We start from the raw sequence: 21,708 nt of genomic DNA on the forward strand, positions 1-21,708 counted from the left end.
CGTAATGGTGAGAAAAACATTATGAAAAAGTTTCAGGTTGTTGCAACGTCGGATAGCCGTGCCGGAGGCGCCCTATATGCGCCCATGGGGCCTTAATGCAGTTGTTTTGAATTCTGAGTTTTTCGACCCGGACAAAACATTTTCTTTGATTAACATGACTGTCGAACTTGCCAGGCAGGTTATGAGTTAGCAGAGTGAGTGTGGGGTATCTAAGAAGGGGTAGGGCGAGTGCAGTCTTGTCCTTTTATTGATTTTATACTATACTTATTTTGTCATAATGTTTCTATAGCTATCTAAAGTTTTACAAAGTTTTATGCAACGTTTCATCCCTCTCTTCTAGCTCTTTTAATGTTTTCAAACGAATTCTTTATTTATTTGTGTATTTATATGTTCAAATATTTATTTATTTATTCACTAATGCCTTCTATTGACATATGGCTAAAACTTCCGGCGACGGCAACACCACGTTGCCCGAAAGGCTTGACAACTAATCGCCGGATGATCCAGAAATGAAACCTAAGTTATTGTTGAAAGTCAGACATTTTACCGGCCTACGAGCCAACCCCTATGTCATGACATATTTTTAAAAACTCTGTATAGAGAGCCCTGGGCTGGGAGAAGATGGGGCCACCTGGCCTCACTCAACCCAGGTTAAATAAACTAAAGTCAAGTCCAATCTCATGCACTGCAAATGCTCGTGATTCGTTCTTCCGTTTCAAACCGATTTTTTTACTATTTTTTCGGGTGCCCGAGCGCAATCAATTTATCGAACAGGGTTCGGTGCCAATTAGTTCGGATTAGCGGGACTCCGCTGTGTTTGTAAATCAAGCACGAAATAGACCTGACGAGAAAATTCTGTTCCCACTTCATTCGACCGAGTGGGGATAAGGAACGCAGCAAAGGGGGGAGACAATCTGCTAGGGAGACGACGAAGCCCAGACGATGAACCTATCCCCTGACACACATTTTTCGATATAATAGGGTGGTTTCCAATTATATTTTTATTGCCTCAATCGAAAGATTATTATCTACTCCTGGAGTGCGCATTTCACGCTCTTAGATTTTTAAATTTTTCTATTTTTCGCGATTAAATGAAAAGTGAAAAATTTAAAGCGCGCGAAAACGCGACGGCTAAGTAGGAATGATGGGAAAAGTCCGTGTGACGTATTTCTGGTTCCAGCTATCGCCGTATGAGGTGACCTTGGGGCGAGGCTTTGAGCGCTGATACGACACAGGCTGCTTGCAGGTAGCAGAGTATCCTGCTAGCAGGTATCGCTTGGCTTAAATAAAGATTATTATTCCCCTATCAAACGAAGGAAACTTTCCGAACTTAGGTATTTTTAATATGTGATTATTATGAGATGTTTCCCTGAAGTCTGTGCCTCATGCATGCATAGATAATCTCAGACGATGTAAAACTCCTATCTACTCGTATAGAAACTAGGTCCGTGTGACGTCACGTGGAGTGGAATCACATGGGCGCCAATCTGGCCTTTTTAAAATGAGGTTAAAATTGACCGTGGCCATTCGTCTAAACTGGGATTTCTAAAACCAAATAATTTGTATATTTTGAATACACTAATGGTGGGTAACTAATCGAAATCAATGCCTTTCGTTTTCTTTGATGAAGGAAACTACCCTATTACATTTCATACTGTCAGCCAACTACCAACGATGAATTTAACTATCAGTATTTGACTAACAAAACATAAAACTGAATGAATGAAATGTATCGTTTAACGATGCGTGCAAATTGATAACAAAATGTAGGCAACCCACACACCTCCTAAGCTCCCAAAGATGCATATTTCTGGCTGAGTACTGAGCGAGAAGGACTTTTGTTTGACGGAATTCCCCCTATCACCACCGCTGTATGGTAACGGACAGTGGCGCAGCTAGGGGGGGGGGGGGGTTTGGGGGTTAAAACCCCCCCAGAGCTCAGAGAAATTTTTAAGTTTAATCGATTTTACTTAATTGGATTGATATTACTAATAGAATAGTGTAAGGATTGATAAAATATCCCTCTAAAAGCCGTAAAAACTCACCATTTTGAACCGTTTATCCTAAGATTCCGCAATTTATTAATCTCTCACCTACCGCTTATCCTGGTGGATAGTCCATACCCCCACACACCCCGGAATTAGTTGCACCTAAACCCCCCCAGCCTTAATTCCTAGCTGCACCCCTGGTAACGGATACTACGCGACATCATAAAATCGTTACTCCGGATTGTGTCCCATCATCCAATGCAAATAAGAGAGAGAATCTAGGAAAGCTATACGGGTGATTACTTAAATTACTGTAGATATTTCGAGAACCTAGTCGGCTCTCATCTTCATGGCTGAAGATGGGTTCATCTGACCTGAAGATTGGAAGCGACTCAGTTCTTAGAAAAGTCGGGAGCCGAGTCAGAAATCACGCGGTAGGAAACACCAGTAACTTTGCGAAAAATCCACACCCGGATCCCGGTCGGAAATCGAGGGATCCGGGTTCGAACCCCGGTCAAGGCGAATGATTTTTCATCTGTAGATTTTTCGCACGATTTGCGCATTGCGGGTGACGACGTAAAAGTTAACACCGTGGCTAGTCCCGGTATACTAAAATAACACCAGTAACGTTCGTAAAAGCTGGGAAAATATATACTTCATAGACCGACCTCTAAATATTAAACAATTGAAATAATGCTTTAGGATACTGATTTCACTCCCCATACTTATCGACAACAATTATTAGTTTCAAATGGTCGATATAAATGAGTCTACCGCTTGTAGTAGTAAGGGTCTAATATTATTTTTTCCTCTTGGCAATATAAGCTCTTGCTGATTTGAAAAAATATGCTTTTTTATTCCGCTAAATGCTCTTGACCGACCTCTAAACGCTAAGAAATTGACCTGACTTTTATAGCATATCAATTTTACTCCCCATAGCACATCCCATCAGTCCGATAGAATATCTGAGGCAACTTGCGCGTGCAGGTCATAAGCAGCTGGAGTCCCGGAAGCCGGTTGGGAAAGGATCTGCGGCGCAAGGCGAAGAATGGAGGTGAGGAAAAAAAAGACACACGATGAAACACGCGTGAATCCATTGTGACGCGAATGTGCTCCACAATGACGCGTTGACGCGAAGGGCCGCAGTTTCTCGATCGAAAACACGGTGGACGTCCAAATGACACGCAAACTACGGAACTCTATGCAACAGAAAAATGATACAACCCTTTCCAAATGAAGCAAGGAAATAAAACACCAAATAAGGGTGGGGCTTAGGTTTCAAAAATAGTTTTTTTCTCGAAGTACGAAACTTTCAACCGGTTCAAAATACACTACGGGCGGTAAAATTGATATCTTATAAAAATCAGGTCAAAATTTTCATTAATATCAAGAGATCGCTCCAGAGCACGAAGCGGAATAAAAAATTTAATGTTTTAAAATCAAAAAGGGAGTATATATTGCCCAGAGAAAAAAATTAGACCCCTTCTGAAACAAGCGTTAGACTCATTTGCATGGACTATTTGAAACAGAAGTGAGGGCTTTTACAATAATATCACGAAAGAAGTTCATAACGTTGGAAAATAAATTTTTACGAAGAGTATTCGGTCCCATGAAAGAGGGAATGGAGGGAAGGGAGGGAAGAAATGAAAAAAACAGAGTTAAGAGAATAGGGTGGTTTCCCATTATTTTTTTATTGCCTAAATCGAAAGATTATTACTCCTGGAGTACGCATTTCACGCTCTTAGATTTTCGAATGACGATATCTATTTTTCGCGATTAAACGAAAAGTGAAAAATTTCAAGCGCGCGAAAACGCGACGGCTGAGTAGGAATGATGGGAAAAGTCCGTGTGACGTATTTCTGGTTCCCGTCACGGCCCTGTGAGGTGACCTTGAGGCGAGGCTTGAGCGCTGATACGACGCAGGGTGCTAGCAGGTAGCGCTTGGCTTAAATATGGATTATTACTACCTTGTCAAACGAAGGAAACTTTCCGATCTTAGCCAGTTTTAATAAGTGATTATTAAGAGATGTTTCCCTGAGCTCTGTGACTCATGCATGCATTGGTAATCTCAGACGATGCAAAACTCCTACCCTCTCGTGTAGAAACTAGGTCCCTGTGACGTCACGTGGAGTGGAATCGCATGGGCGCCAATCTGGCCTTTTTCAGATGAGGTTAAAATTGACCACTGCCATTAGTCTAAACTGGGATTTCTACAACCAAATAATTTGTATATTATGAAAACCCTAATGGTGCGTAATATTATAGCAATAGAATAGTAATCAATGCATTTCGTTTTCTTTGATGAAGGAGACTACCCTATTGTACAAAGAACCAAATATTGCGGGAATCGTCAGAAGCAGGAGATTAAGATGTCTGGTCACGTTCAAAGAAGTAGTGAAGAGTCTATACTGAAACAAGTTCTTGAAGGGAAACCAGAAGGTAAAATACCGGTAAGAAGACGGAGAATGCGCTAGAACGACGAAGTATAGAAGAACAAGAGGAAGATGGGAGCCCAGCTGGATATGGCAGGCGAGCGTAGATTGTGGAGGGCGCTTGGTTGGTGAGACCAAAGACCTTTTAGGTTTCGAATGGCCACGGGAGTAAGACTTTGATCAGAATTTCAACCTTTAAAGTAAAAATGGTCACATGATTGGAAATAAATCTGGGTTTTAGTAATAAGAAACTGAAATTATTTGACGCATTTTATATTGTTTTTCCATCAGTGGTATGATGCATATTTTTACAGATAATTTTCAATTACCGTCTTCGTATATCAAACTTCAAATCCAAAATTCAATGCACGAGTCTTAGAGCGGTATTTTTCAAGGCGCAAACATTCACGTCGGGTCAACACGCTAAATTATGACACATAATGCGTATATCCGGACACGAAAATGGAATGGATTAAAAGAGGAAAGTAATCTCTGAGAATGCATGGGGCGTAAATTGCTAAAATATTTAACTGCATGTAAGTTTTATTCGTTAAATAAAAAACTCGGGCCACATAGATTCGACGCGACTACTTGAGGGTTAGGCGTGGAATGAGGTCACGCGCTTTCACCGAAACGCCGCGCCGCGGGTGCTCACGGGCCGCACCCGCACGGACCAAAAGGTGCGGTTGCTACCCGCTAAATATGGCAGCACAGACAAAAATATCTATACCTCCAGTGCAAAAACGCTCAACAGTCGCTCACCGAATCGAGTCCGCTCATCTAGTAGCCCAACAATACCAATCCGCTCAGCTGGCAGAAGCCGGAGCATAAACGCTCATCTCCTATTCTCCAAGGCACTGCAGCAGCAAGTGACTTAGTACGCAGTCACGCGCACGGGTGCAAAGTTAAATACACCAAAGGATGAAGTTCGCCATGAAAAAATATTTGACTTAACCGGGATTCGAACCCGGATCTCCCGATTGCCGATCCGGTAAAACCCATCCCGAAGTTCGCTCTGAGAAAGTGGCATGGTGGTGTAAGTGGTAGCACGCCTGATTCTCCGAGCTTCAGAGGTGAGGGTTTATGCTCCAGCTTCTACCAGCTGAGCGGATTCGTATTGTTCGGCTTCGAGATGAGCGGATTAGATCCGGTGGGCGATTGTTGTGCGTTTTTGTAGTGGAGGTATAGATATCAAGGCAAGCGTATGCACAGAACAGTGTTCATAATTAAAAAAATATTAAAATAAGTGCACAATAATAACAAAATAGAAATCGTTATAATAAAAAAATAATCGATATGTAAATTTCTTGTTTTAATTACCTAATCAAAAATGTCAAAACAAAAATATCTAAAAAAAATACTGTACTTTGGTAAACAAAAATAACTAAAAAAATATTGGTACTGCGTCCCTCATTGACCCACTACTCCTCGCGACCTCCCTAGCGAGAGCCGAGGAAGCAATTTCCCACAGGCAACACCGGCTAAATGTGAAATATTCGTATGAAACATGAGGCCAAAACATCTCTAATATGCCCATGCGATTCGTTACCTAGGAAGCCGCATTACCAACGATGGACGAAGCAAGAAAGAAATAGTCAGTAGAATAGCACGTAGTAAGAGGGCTCTCAGCAAAAAGAAGAATCTACTAAGCGCCAAAAAACACTATTGCGCAGTGAAGTGGGGAAACAATTCATCAGATGCTAAATGTGGAGCATGTTTCTTTGTGGGAGCGAGGCTTGGACGTTAACAGCAGAAGAGACGTCAAGAGTGGACGCCTTCGAAATGCGGTGCTGCCGAGGAAAGATGAAGATAAGATGGATCGACCGAGTAAGTACATAATTAGGAAGAGCTAAGAAGAGCGTGAGAAAAGAGAAGTCTTCTAAAACCCTTAAGGAGAAGACGGGACAACTGATTGGCCACATTATGAGGCATGATGGCCGGATGAAAACAATCGTAAAAGTACAGGTGAAAAGGAAGAAGGGCAAGGGACGGCCCCGAATGCAGGGGCGCTGCTAGGAATTAAGGCTGGGGGGTTTCAGGCGCAACTAATACTGGGGGGCTTGGCGCCAGGGTAAGCGGGAGTTGCGGAGGCCCTCCGCCCGAAAAAAATTAAGAGATAAACGGTTCAAAATGTTGATTTCTACGGCCTTCTGAGGGATATTTTATTAATCCTCACACTATTCTATAAGCAATACTAATCCAATTAAGTAAAATAGATTTAACTTCAAATTTTCTGTGAACTCTGGGGTGGTTTTTATCCCCCAAACCCTCCCCCCTCGCTGCGCCACTGCCCGAATAAGTAACATAGGACAGGTTGCAAAGGATTTGAAAGATGAGAAATACTTCACTATGAATAGGCCAGCGGATAGGAGAGAGGAAAGTGAGTCCATTAATGCTCAAATTTTGACTAATAGTAGTTGATTAGGTAATTACAATAAGACATTTACGTAACCATTATTTTTTTGTTATAATGATTTGCTGTTAATATTTTGCTGTGATTGGGCACTGATTTTAACATTTTTTTAATTATGAACACTGTTCTGCATATCCGCTTTCCTTGATATTTTTGTTTGTCAGCGCTGCTATATTTAACCGCACCAAAAGAGACCTCTTCCGCCGGGATGCCTAACTTCATTCTATTATAGGTGATTGTTATTGTACACTATGAAAAATGTAAATTAATTGAATAAAGTCATACATCATTATCATTAACTACTCAATTATATAAACCTAAAATAAGAACGTCAAATGACATACGCAACTTTCTTCAATAAAACCCAGGAATGATGTTAAGCAACCTCTAAAACTGATGCGCACGAATTTTGGTTCAATAGGGTAGTTTCCTTCATCAAAGAAAACGAAAGGAATTGATTGCGATTCGTTACCCACCATTAGTGTATTCATAATATACAAATTATTTGGTTTTAGAAATACCGGTTTAGACGAATGGCAAGGGTCAATTTTATCCTCATTTGAAAAAGACCAGATTGGCGCCCATGCGATGCCACTCCACGTGACGTCACAGGGACCTAGTTTCTACACGAGAGGATAGTAGTTTTACATCGTCTGAGGTTACCAATGCATACATGAGGCACAGAGCTCAGGGAAACATGTCTTAATAATCACTTATTAAAACTGGCTAAGGTCGGAAAGTTTTCTTCGTTTGATAAGGTATTAATAATCCTTATTTAAGCCAGGCGCTACCAGCTAGCATGGTACTCTGCTAACGACGTCACACGGCACTTTTCCCGGCATTCATACTTAGCCGTCGCGTTTTCGCGCGCTTGAAAATTTTCACTTTTCATTTTATCGTGAAAAATAGATATCGTCATATAAAAATCTAAAAGCGTGAAATGCGTACTCCAGGAGTAATAATCTTTCGATTAAGGCAAAAAAAAATAATAGGAAACCACCCTATTCTGTCCCCATTTTCCTGCGTTCCCCTGCATTTTGGGATTTGACCATACTGTGCGTCGTACCAGCGGTATCAAACGACATCTCGAAAGCGACGTCATAGATAACAGGCGGAGCTTTCTTCCCTGGATTGAGGTTCTATGTTAGCGTCTCGCGCCTGAGTGGCGGTAAGGCGAACTTCAAGGAATTTAGTGCTGAACTTGGTCAAGAGAGATGCAATAAACTCACGCCACGATAATGGAGACGAATCACTTCGACGGAAACACCAATGCAGCCGGACGAAAGATATGAAATTTCTCAGTGGATAATATGCGAAAATCTTCTCGGGCTGTCAACCGAGTAAAAAAACTCCATCACCAATGTTTCGGCAGCACTAACTTCTATCAGCAGAGTAGGATGCCAAAACGTTCGAAATAGAACCATTTACGTGTTTGAAAACTCGATAAAAATTCTAGCAATATTTCAGCCCGTTTACGCCCAGGAAATTTTTGTTAATTTCAACTGATTTGGAGCCATTTTTAAACTACTTTAATGCACCAATGCATTATACAACGGAAATAAGTCATGTGCAACTCATTTCTACTCCTTCGAACCGGAAAAATGTAAATTTGATGAACTTAGTCACTCGATTCTAATTCCCTTTGCAACTTCTTCGCGCGGTGTGATATCATTGAAGTGGAACTGCTCTCTACACATTCGGAATTAGCTTCGAGCGATGCGAGAGGATTTTGGGACATCATGATTCGTGTTATAACTAAAATGACGAGAGTTCATTTTCGATTGCTTTCTCGAAATTTGTCGTTACAATTGTTCGACTAGATACGATTTACACACGTCAATATTGATTTCGCATGACAATTATAACGTTTTTATTTCGCTGACAAATAGCAACGGTTCTCGACACATTGTCAGCACACTCGTATGCGCAAATACCAACTTACATTCCACAAAGTTGAAGGGTTACGGCAATTCAGTGCTCGGTAACCGATCAGACAGTCTCAAATGCACACATTGTAATCATTCGAACGGAGATTTTTCTCTATGGAAATTATTTATAGCTCCTTAGGATTTCACCTGCTCATCGAAAAATACATTTTTCACACAAAATTATCAGAAAAAAATATAGTTGATAAAATTCTACAATGGTTAATTTCTCTATCAACCGCCATGTTAATAGCATTTCGCTTTTAAGAGAACTCTTCCATAATTGCTCATTTTGCCTTCGCGTGTAAACCATCCGCCGGAATCTTTCCTTTCTGACCATGCCGAAAGGAACAAGGAAAGTGAATCTTCTACGTCTGAACTTAGAGGGTATGGTGCCGACAAAATTCACCTTAATATTCCCTACGAAAAACAAAATGACAGTTTGCCAATCAGTGTATTTGCTTTCATATTGGTGGAATTGAATGAAAAATGATACATGGAATGAATTTTAAAAAATGAATAAAAATGGGAATTTTGCTGCATTTTCAGCTAATTTGGTTACTTCCTAAAGGCACCCGGGCATAGCAGTTTCCACGGTCTCCATATTGTTTTTTTGGCAAAGTTAGGTGGCAGAGGAAGATTTAAAAACCAACTCAATGAGCTTTAAAGGCGTTAGCGACAAAATTGGCAGTTATTTAAGGGAAAAAACTTGGTCAAAAAAAGAAAAATTATACATACATAATTTAAAAAGACGCCACGCGATAATCCTCTTTACAATACAATACAAAAAAACAAAAAGTATGGTTTTATACGAAATGAATGCTGTCGTAGCTTTGTGGCAGTTTTGTTCGAGCACGCCCAAGCACCTCGCTCGGAGGAGAGCGGAATATTTGCGGATCGCGTAAAACATAGTCTTCTCACTTGCTGGGGGAGAAAAAAAAGGAATATGATCGCACGAAATGGTCTCAATTACGAGCGAACGGATCGCCCGCAATATATTTAAACGCACCGTCCGGAAACACAATGGGCGAGTAAATCACATCGCGCGAAAACGTCATCCCCCTCCTCATTCCAGCACCTCTCCCCTCCCCCCCCCCCCCCCCACACACACCACACCACGAGGATCGTTTCCTGATGGACTCTCCCTCTGTAACACACATATGCACCTTCCAAACTCACTCGCTCACTGGAGACAAACCTATCTAAATTAGAGTGGGGCAACTTTGAGAAATCGTGTAGCACGCTCTTTGAGAAATGGTTAATAAATGAATGGAAATAAATTGATAGAAACGGATAGAAATGCATGTAAACGAATAGACAAGGGTCAAAATGAACAAAAATTAATAAAAATAGATATACCGATCCAAGTAATGCGAAGAAAAGACAAAAGAAGCTCTAAATAAGAATTAAAGCTCAGAAGAAAAGAATATCAAAAGCCAAACGACAATAGTAGAAGGTTAACTGAATGGAACAAGAAAATTGGCTGCGGAAGTACTATGGAAAGGCAAATTGTATCTGAGAAAGAAGAAAAGGTACATTATCTAGGATTAGGATAGGGACAATAGGGGGGGGGGGGTAAATAGGTAACCTACCAGCATTATTGCGAGTCAGAACAAAATTACCATTCCATCTATAGTATATTAAATAAAGTTAAATTGGATATTCAAGGGAGGGCTACAGCCCCCTTAGTCCCCCCCCCCATAGATCCGCCACTGCATTTCATGCATACAATTTGCGATATTCAAGCCAATTAGAAGCTATTTTATTCCTATTAATCTCCTCTCTGGCATTTTAAACAATCTAAAAATATCTCGTTGACTAGGGAAAACAAATAAAGACCAGGTTGAGCTCTAGGTAAAAATCATAAAATGATGTATATTTTGCAATATTTATTTTTTAAATTATAATTTAAATTATTTCAATGCTTTGGCAATAATGCTTTTAATATGATGACTAAGATCTAAATACTATACGCTTAATTGTCTACAAATACCCAGCAAGTGATAAATTGCACATCGCGGAGTCTTTCGAAATAAGCAACACATTCATCAGAAAACGTGCAAGAAGGGCTTTCGAAGAAGAGGTGATGGTCGCTGTTGCAATTTCTTATTCAAGAAATCATCTTATTCCAGGAAAAAATACATTTTTATGAGTGCAGTCCATTCCAACGACATCAACAGAAAAGATCCACTGCAATACGGCTGACAAAATTTCATGACAGAGTGAAATATATGTCAACAGTAAACAAGATAACAAAAAAATATATGGCTGTCTAGCAATAAACGGCTTCAATAAGCTTAAGATAAAGAACATTACGACCCCTCTCACAGTCAATATAACTCCTGTATGTCCGGAGACAGAAAATCAAAATGCCTATTGAAGTTGGTGGAAAACATATCTCCAAAACCGATTTTTCCTCTTTCTCACGGGTGGAGATGAGGCGCTATCCCGCCCAGGGAGTGTGTCTTTCTTACATCAGCAACCGCATTGAGCATAGTTCTCGGCGGATAAGAGGTATCGGAGGCAGTTTACTCTCTTACTTTAATTATTCCACTGCACCAATAGCACACAATATACAGGAAATCGATACTCGAAAACGTAGTCCCTAAGGATTGGAAGTTTACATTGTTGCACAAATTCCTACTTCTATTTTTATCAAATAACGAGTGAGCCACCTGCAGGGTGTTTGGCAGGGGGTGCCCAATCACCAGCGAGGAGCACTCGTGATCTGGTAAACTCAAGCAATTGTAGACCAACTTATCCTATTTCTTTCTCGCGAAAATTTCCAGAACAGATCATGAAAAGTTCTGTTTTGAGAGATATCGATCGTCAGAATCCTGCGAGACACAATCAGCATTCTTACCTCACCATTTCTTGGTGGCCAGCTAAGAAAACGAACAAATTAATGTAGTTTACATTGACTTCAAGAAGGCGTTCGACCCACCGTCCCATAAAAAAATCATTCTCGCGGCTAGCTTGAAGCTTCCTAGTGCGCTCACCATCGATCCCTAAATGTAGAGGTTAGCTGTGATCAGATTCCTCTGGATTGTTGATAAAACACAACAAAGTTGACCCTATGAGGGAGTAGAGTAGAGAACTGCCATCCAGAGGACTCTGGCTGTGATATAAGCGAGTTTACTTGTCTAATAAGCAGTCGTGAACAAAAAGCGACGACATTCCGAGGTATTACGGGTCCATTATTGGTTATGATAGGACTTCTAAATAATAACTTAAGCCTGTCGAGATGCCGTGACTTGGCCGCCAAAAATGATGCTTCCCATCACCTAGGGAAAAATTCTTGCGGCTGTAATATAATATCTAGTAGCGAATAAAGCGTCAGGAATAGGATAGTTTCCTTCACCACAGAAACCGAAATACATTGATTGCGATTCGTTACCCACCCTTAGTGCATTCATAATATACAAATTATTTGGTTTTAGAAATCCCAGTTTAGACGAATGGCCACGGTCAATTTTAACCTCATTTGAAAAAGGCCAGATTGGCGCCCATGCGATTCCACTCCACGTGACGTCACAGGGACCTAGTTTCTATACGGGTAGATAGGAGTTTTACATTTTCTGAGATTACCAATGCATGCATGAGGCACAGAGCTCAGGGAAACATGTCTTAATAATCACACATTAAAAATACCTAATTTCGGAAAGTTTCCTTCGTTTGATAAGGCATTAATAATCCTTATATAACCCTTAACCAGTGACGTGCAATTCTTGCTACACTACCAGTGACGTGCGGTCTGGGAGACCGCAATAAATCAAAAATTCATAAAATATTGCTACGCCATTTTTATTGTTTTGTTTAATTTTTCTTTGAATGCTTAACTATTTTAAAACTTATATTAAAATTTTTACACTCCCAATACGAACCAATTTGTCATAAAAAATTGTGATTTGAAGCAGGATCAAAAAACTGATGCCAAAAAAACTTGAGTTATAATTATTTTATTTATGTATCAATATTTCGCCAGATTCAAAATAGGCCTTAAATGTTAAAGTTGGAAGGCTAAGTAGTAAGAAGCCATGAAATTTATCCCGCTTATTCCTTTTCTTGATGCATTCTTAATAAGTGACGTGCGGTCTCACAGACCGCTAATCGAGTTCAATTGCAAATTTACAGAAATTAATAAAAGGAACGTTAAATTTAAAGAGTGGGATGTCCTTGTTATGCAAAAATATGAAGCTAACGAGAATTATAGATATTTTGAAATCTTAATTTTGAAAATATTCATAATTTTATAAACGCAGCGGTCTCTCAGACCGCACTTCACCGGTTAAGGGTTAAGCCTAACGCTACCAGCTAGCAGGGTACTCTGCTACCTGCTAGCATCCTCCGTCGTATCAGCGCACAGAGCCTCGCCCCAAGGTCACCTCACTTGCGGCAGCGGGAACCATAACGACGTCACACGGAGTTTTCACGGCATTCATACTTAGCCGTCGCGTTTTCGCACGCTTGAAAATGGGAACAATGGGAAACCACCAGTAACATATCCCGAGGAGTAGTAGCTACCGTTGACTTAAAGGAGGACATGATGGCATTCACTCAAGAAAAATATCCGGAGGTAAACTAGTCCCCAATTCGGATTTCTGGGCGGGGACAACTCAAGAGGGTAGATCGGTCAAAGGTGGTAAATTCCGAGGACACGAGCATGAGCGTAAGATCTCTGAGCACCTCTGCGGAGGGCTAGGGAATTGGAAGGCGTAAATGCGAATATTGAACCTTGGCGCGCTAGGAATAAGCGAAATGAAGTGGCCATTAGAGGGAGACTTATTGGTTAGTGGTGTTATACGATTATAGACACAGGATCTCTAAACGGGATGTTGGAGTTGGGATAATGATGAGAAAGAGCGCTGGAATGCGGGAGAAATGCTTTATGGAGTACAATGAAAGGATAATTATGGTTAAAATAGAGACAAAACCAGTAGATACCGTAGTAGCACAGATTTACATGCCAACGATGGACTTTGAAGAGGTAGAAGACGCATATGCTGATGTAACCAAATATCAATTAGTACCTCCTAATAAGCCAATTAGTACCTCAACTTAATGATTCCACTTGATCTCCTCATGCCTCCATAAATAAAATTGTTTCCATTCCGATTTTCTTTCAAGTTTCACTGAATTAAGTGCGTAATCGGCTATAATAAAGGTAAAAACAAAACTTAATAATAAAAGATAGTGTCTCCGGCGTGATGCGGTGGAAATCTTTGATATTCAGCTTATTAAAACAACTTGTCTGTTTCCACACTATTTTATTTTCACCGACCACGGTTTCGGCAACTTGTGCCATTGTCAACCTTGACAAGTTGTTTTAATAAGCTGAAAGTTTAATAAAATAAATACGGAAAAATTGACTCCAGAAGATGAATTTTTAATACGGAGAATCAATCACGCAATATTCGGTGTGATTTCCACGGCACTGGACAAGTGAGCAAGCCATACTGTTTCAACTTGCATTCCCGAAGATTGTAGAGATACTGGAAAATACACCTACGCAACATTCAGCTCACCATGATCAAGTTAGTGATCCGAAGAGCTAAAACTACAAAATTGATTTCAAATGATTTTATTAATAACGGAAAAACTGCTATCTATTGCCACTTAACCCGTTCTTCATCTCCACCCAATGAAAGCAAGCGTTTCCGAACCAATTAGTCGATGGGCTGTAAATCTAGCCACTCACGGCGACGTAAACACAGGGATTAAAGTGTCTTGTGCGAATTTACTGACGAGTGTTCACTCCAGAGTCGTGCATCAACCAACAAAAGCGCAGCCTCCGTCGGCGACGGGCGGTCCTATCGCGTGCACTTGGGGAGGAATAGCACGCAGTTTGAACGCGGACCCAACGGGGAGTCGAAAAGACTGCGTCTAACCAATCTTTCACTTTTCTTTTAATGTCGGCCAAAGATTTGAGATTACATTAAGCCTTTGGCATACAATTAAAGGTACGAGGTTCAACATACTTCAGCAAACTTTTACCGTACATGTTATTATAAAGATAAGTTTTCAACAAAGGACTGTTGCGTTTGTCCATAGAATGTGTATTATTACATTTAATTTTGTGCTCATTTTTGAAATAGTTCTCTATAGTAATGACCCAATTCAGCATTTTATTCACAGTTAATTCATTATATTTAGTACACAGTGATGCATATGAATTATGCATATGAATCCCAAAAGAATAACAATAGAGGATTCACGGTCACCTTAGGATGGCCCAAACAAATTTTTTTAAGCAGCACATAATGGCAATGTCAAGAATCGCACGGTAGGAATGGAGGACACAAGATAAAAGTAATTGGTCACAAACTTGAACATGTGGATCGGTTCAACTATGAGGGGAGCGAATTAGAGGAAGACGGAAATAGGCAAATACGAAAATAACTGCGTTATCAAAGGAGGCGTTCATGAGCAGGAAGGAACTGGTTCATGAGCATGAAGGAAGAGGATCGATATGTAAGAGTTAAAAAAAAAGACTAGCGAAGAATCAAATCGGAGGTGAAGCTTTATGGTGCGGAAACGTGGACACTTAGGAAGGAGGATGAGAGAAGATTGGAGGCGTTCGAGATGTGGGTGTGGAGAAGAATGGAGAAGGTGAAGTGGACGGAGAGGAAAAGGTACGACGAAGTGGTGGATATGGTTGGCGACGAGAGGCAGCTATTAGATGAGATACGGAGGAGACAGAGGGTATGGATGGAGTTAGTGCTTAGCGAGGAGGAGATGTTGAAAATGGTGTTAGAGGGTAGAATGTTAGGGAAACGAGGGAGGGGAAGGAAAAGAATAGGATTTTTAGGTAGATTGAAAGGGAGTTGGCCTTACAATAAATCGATGTAAGCAGTGCTGAAAGGAAGGGAAGGCTCCCAGATAATTTCTTTGGTATTCCATGGAAACCTACCTTAATCTGTAAAATACTATAATAAATAAATTCTCTCTTAAATTAAGGATTAATCATTAGAAAACTAAGGTTATGCGGTTTTGTAAAGCATCACGAGCGAGGAATATGAGACTCAAGATAAAGGTGGGTGGTGAAAAACTTGAGCAGGTTGAGCAATTCAACTATTTAGGCAGTATGTTAGAGGAAAATTGATACAGTAGTAAAGACATAAGGAAGAGAATCGCATTAGCAAAGGAGGCATTCATGAACAGGAAGGAGCTTCTGAGAGGATCATTGTGTAAGAGTTTAAAGAAAAGGTTAGGGAAGAGTTTGATCTGGAGTGTAGTTCTCTACGGTGCGGAAACGTGAACATTGAGGAAAGAAGACGAGAGAAGACTGGAGGCGTTCGAGATGTGGGTATGGAGAAGAATGGAAAGGGTGAAATGGACGGAGAGGAAAAGGAACGACGAAGCGCTGGGCATGGTGGATGAGAAGTGGCAGCTTTTAGATGAGATACGGAGAGAACAGAAGGTATGGATGGAGGGAGCACTCAGCGGGGAGGGGATGTTGAAAACAGTGTTAGAGGACAGAATGTTAGGTAAGCGAGGGAGAGGAAGGAAAAGAATAGAATTTATAGACAGAATGAACGGTAGTAGGCCTTACTGTGAAATGAAGAGGGAATTCTTGGTATAGCGGTGTGACAAGGTTAGGGAATTATGTAAAAGAGGAAAGAACTGCTTATTTTTAGGGTGCATGCGTTTTTGGAACATGGAAACCATAAAAGGAAATTTCCTGACGGGTTCTGACGCGTCAATCCTTTATGTATTCAATGAAATTCCCACTTAAGGCGCCAAAAATTGTTTATTTTTGTTCATACAGGCGGTAGGGGAATAATCGTAACCTCTGCCGGAACCTCATTTGACTTCAAGCCAATTTAATTTACAAAGAGGCCATTCGAATAAAAATTTCAAATCTTCCATAGGGTTGATTGAGTCTATGGTTACGTGAAGTTTTTTTTACTCAAATTAAGCAATTGTTTTTAATTATACATGTATCATTTTCTTGTTAAATTTGTTACTTTGAGATCCAAAACAAACAGTGTGTAGTCACGGTAATCATGAAATAAATTCAAAAGCTTACATGCATTTCAATTAACCACTAGTAAATTACTATTAAGACAACAATTACAAAATCCTCATGTCAACAGTACTCATAAAAAATGAGATCAGGACAATGAAATGTATATAAGGGGATGTTTTTAGGAGTAGTATTTTAAGATTTGGCAGAAACTCCATTTTGATAAAAAAAAAGCATAATAACAATTTACACATAAAACCAAGTACTCTTCCAATGTAGAAATTTATCGTTTTAACTTATTGTTAGTGCTCTATCACGAATACTGATTAGATTGTGCTACATATTAACACAGAACATTTACTTAGTTCCTGCACATACTGAAAAGTGGCGAATCAAACTCACAGCCATTTTCATGATTAAAATGAACTCTTTCAACACGATTAAAAGTTTTGGAGAATCAATATATTGATGATGTTTTTGATAAAAGAATTATTTTCGCCGCCATGGGCGACGTAGTGCAGAAATGTCAATAAATTCATTCTAATTGACGCAATAATATAATTAAACCCGAGATAATAAATGAAATAATTTGAGAAAAATTTTAGAAACAGTTTCGTTTCCCGTCACATCTTAAAGTTTCTCCTTTCTTAAACTTCTAATCGAACGGTACACTCTTGCGTAGTCATAAGTGCCAACTCAGATAGTGGTGGCATCTACACAGAGGGATCCTTTGTTGCTATTTCCATTTATCCTATGAACAGCAGCGTCACCGCAATGACTACTTCTGCTGGGAATATTGCGTGCGCGCAGGTTACGGCTGGTTAGAACCGTGCGTACCAGGCGCCATCGTTCGAAAACACTCGAATGATTTAAGAGCAACATTGTTCGCGGGATCCTTGAGGAATGGAGAGAAAAATCATCCTCCTCCACATCTCCTGCATCGCAGTCTTTCGGGGTCGCTCTGTGTTCGTTTGATAATCGCTGCTGTCAACGTTATTGCCGCAATAAACTCATATCAAATACATGCAAACGCATATATCTACGCTTCGTGCAAAATCATCACCCATTAAATAGATAAAATGTCTGCCCCAACCCCCAAATAATGGCAGCAGGTAGACTTGAAATGACAAAAAAAAACATTCCGCAAGACTGTGCACTAGGTGTTTCCAATTACTTGTCAATTCAATGTTAATGTGCCATTCGAACGATACAAAAATTTAGGGACGTTACCAACAGCAATTTCAAAAATATTCGGCCTTATTATTATGATTATTAGTCATTTGACATCCTAAGGCAACAATGTATATTCTGAAATGGTGGCAACAATGACGGGTGAGTTGAAAAATAGTCATAGATGGAGATGCTCACGCTGACCCGAAATGAAATTCTTAAAAATACATTCAGTAAATGGAGGAGAAAGATGTTAAGAGAAGAAAATTTTCAACCTTCCTCATAAAGGTGTTCTCTAAAAGGTTTACAACGAAAAAACACCGAAAGTCTCTGCCCACTCCTCACGAGTTGGTGACGTCATTGGAGTTCCAGTTCATTCGCTCGTTCAGGGATCACCTTTCAACGAGGAAAGGAATCGATTGATATTCGATAGGGTGGGATATCATCAATCAAGTCACTACACCATCTCGATCCCACCGCCATCAATTGATTAATGATCATTCGACGTCATTACGCATCGAAATCAATTTCGAACGAATCTGGTATAGAACGCAGAATATGATAACTTAAACTCATTAGATATACCACAATTAGTGATGGAAATATGTTGGTCGAAATCGGTTTTTCGAGCAATCAATTTTAAATCAAAAATAAAAGCTCGACTCTTAAACTAATGTCGAAATTTGAACCAATTGACCGATTAATTGGAAAAAAATCGACGGTTCTCATCAAAAGAAAAGTTTGTACTAAAACATGTTTATCATTCATCCGAAAAACACTCAAAATACACATTCACCAAGAAGACAAATAATACACACAGAATACATGCTTGAATTACTAGTACTACAAATTTACAAATGCACGCGCATTACAGTTTTGGGATTACCGCTTGGAACCATTCGGTTTACGAAAATTTCTAAGAAATAATATCAACTGACTGAGATGCTTTCTTGATGAACGAGGGCATATCTTTCCAATTTTACCGGCATTAGTGAAAAGCAATTCACATAGGACGGATGACGGTGTCATGGACCGCTAGTGACACTGGTCAGATAAAACGAAATGGTCGAGATATAAGTTGAAAATTCGAGTTTGGATCGAAACTGGAAGATCGTTGCTCGATCTAGATTTTATAGACCTTTTACTATCGAAAATCGATTTTTCCATCACTAACCACCATGACCTAGAGAGCTGGATTAAAAAGGTGGTTTTCCACCCCAGAACCTGACCGGGCCGCGAGGTGGTGTGGCGGTGGGAGACTAAAATCGCTCCTGCTTGAACAAAGGACGTACTGTGCGCGCATAACGAGGCCACTAGGATTCCACGACCTAGTTCACTCTATCTGGTTTCACACTTGAAAATACCGCCACATGAGTGAGGCGATAAAGAGGAAATTAAGGAGGTTAAGTTCCCCGAATGAGGGAATCAAAACAACCAGGCCTTTGACGCATATCATTTCTGTCATAGAAGAAGTACATCGAGATCAGACGTCAAATTGGGGAACTTAGAAAGCAGATAATTTAAACAGGGTTCCCGCTCTAACTAAATTATAAAATTCACTGTTTTTTTCAGGTTTCCACGGTCTAAATGTCGTCAAATTCACGGTCTGTTGATAAGCCATTTTAGGCAAAAATATTGATGACGTAACAACCACCGGTCTCAAGTTAACTAAAAATTTATCAACCGCGACAGACGCCGTGAAGACAAGCTTAGCAATGAAAGTGCTCTCTCTCGAATGACGTCACCTATCCTTAGCAAAATTCAGAGTCGGCTAAAGGTTGTGAGTGGGAAAATGGAGGGAGCAGGGTGGCAGGGAAGTGAAGAAGTGTCTGATTTTTCACCAGCGTTAATGAGCACTTTGTTTACCGGTCTTCCAATCACAGGCTCAAGATCAATGTGTCGTCATGGCACGCGGACCAATAATTGCACTCCGAATATAGGAGTGCAGATAATTGCGCGGAGAGAGTGACCTTGAAACATGATCGACGTATTGATTTTTCTTTTGATGCGTCAATTGTAGTTCTACAATCAAGTTTGGGAGATTTTTAAGGTTTTATTTATTTTAAGGAAATTCACGGCTATTTCCCTGGTTTTCTCACGGTAGACGAAAATCACGGCTTATTCACGGTTTTAAGGTTCTCACGGTTGAGTGGGAACCATGTTTAAAAGGAATTAGTTTTGTGCTTCACCTCTTAATACCACGCTCTAGGAGTATTGGTGTGAGCTACGAAACTCCAGACTTGGACTGAAACGAGGAAAAATGAGGAAAGTTTCTTATTTTATCATTTTCTCTCGCACTACATTGCGAAAATTACTCATATCTACGAGATATTTCGATGAATTCATCCTCTTTTCGGAATAGTCGCCAAAGCGACCATTAGCTTTATTAACGGGCGATATGCATCCTGCGGAAATTCGCTAGCTATTTAAATTAACTATCTGCGAGCGAGATGACAGCAGGAGATTTTTAGAACCACGCACATGCATTGTACACCAAAGTATGTGACATAATCATAAATTATTCTCTACATATATAGTAAACACTATTTCAAGCGTTTCTCGATTTGTAATCAATTAATATTCCAAGATAAATGGGTTTAAACGCATTGGAGAAGATGAGCAAACTGATTAGAGTCGTTATTAAAAGAATTCCAACGTTAAGAGAAAATGAGCGTCGAACTATCAATTTTACGGTTTTATTGCTTGACGACGTCACTTTTATAACATTCACAACAACTTAATGCCTAGTACTCGGCGCAGACAAGGAAGAGTAACTCAGTAATTCAAGAGAAGTCGTGGAGGTAAAACGAGATTAGCATCCCTTCGTTTACAAGAGTCATTGCAATGGCAGCTGCTGAAATAATTCCGTAATCCCCGGCAGCAAATGTCTTTGCCTAGCGTTATTAAGATGAGCGTGGCAGCCTAGTGGGTAGAGTGCTTCATTTTTGATCTATGGGTCCCGGGTTCCAATCCCAGGTGAAGTCGGACACCCCCAAACCAAATCCTCGAAGTGCGAGGTGGTCCAGGGATTGGAACTCCCCCCTCCACTCTGAAAATGTGAAATTCACATGCCTGGGGCTTAGTTCGGGGTGAGCTCTACCCTCACATATTCCACCCAACCTCAGGGCAGAATCACTGAGTGAGTAGCGGTGATTGAAGTGCTCTTTTTGGAATATACTAGACACTGACGGGAATAGGGTGGTTTGCTATTATTTTTTTATTGCCTAAATAGAATGATTATTGCTCCCGGAGTACGCATTTCACGATCTTAGATTTTCGACTGACGATATCTAATTTTCACGAAAAGTGAAAAATTTCAAGCGCGCGAAAACGCGACGGCTAAGTAGGAATGATGGGAAAAGTCCGTGTGACGTATTTCTGGTTCCAGCTGCCGGCGTGTGAGGTGACCTTGAGGCGAGGCTTGAGCGCTGATACGACGCAGGCTAGTAGCAGGAAGCATAGTACCCTGCTAGCAGGTAGCGCTTGGCTTAAATATGGATTATTACTACCTTATCAAACGAGGGAAACTTTCCGACCTTAGGCAATTTTGATAGATGATTTTTAAGAGATGTTTCCCTGAGCTCTGTGCCTCATGCATGCATTGGTAATCTCAGACGATGTAAAACTCCTATCCTCTCGTGTAGAAACTAGGTCCCTGTGACGTCACGTGGAGTGGCATCGCATGGGCCCAATCTGGCCTTTTTAAAATGACTTTAAAATTGACCATTGCCATTCGTCTAAATCGGTATTTCTAAAACCAAATAATTTGTATATTATGAAAACCCTAATGGTGGGTACGAATCGCAATCAATGC

General features: G+C 40.3%; 1 protein-coding gene across 3 annotated transcripts in view; it reads right to left on the reverse strand.

The window, feature by feature from the left end:
* Positions 1 to 21,708, reverse strand: part of LOC124155465 (pH-sensitive chloride channel 2-like) — an 87,147-nt gene that overhangs the window by 14,642 nt on the left and 50,797 nt on the right. The window lies entirely within an intron of this gene.

Source organism: Ischnura elegans, chromosome 3 (assembly GCF_921293095.1).
Source record: "Ischnura elegans chromosome 3, ioIscEleg1.1, whole genome shotgun sequence".
In the NCBI taxonomy this organism is placed as follows: domain Eukaryota; kingdom Metazoa; phylum Arthropoda; class Insecta; order Odonata; family Coenagrionidae; genus Ischnura; species Ischnura elegans.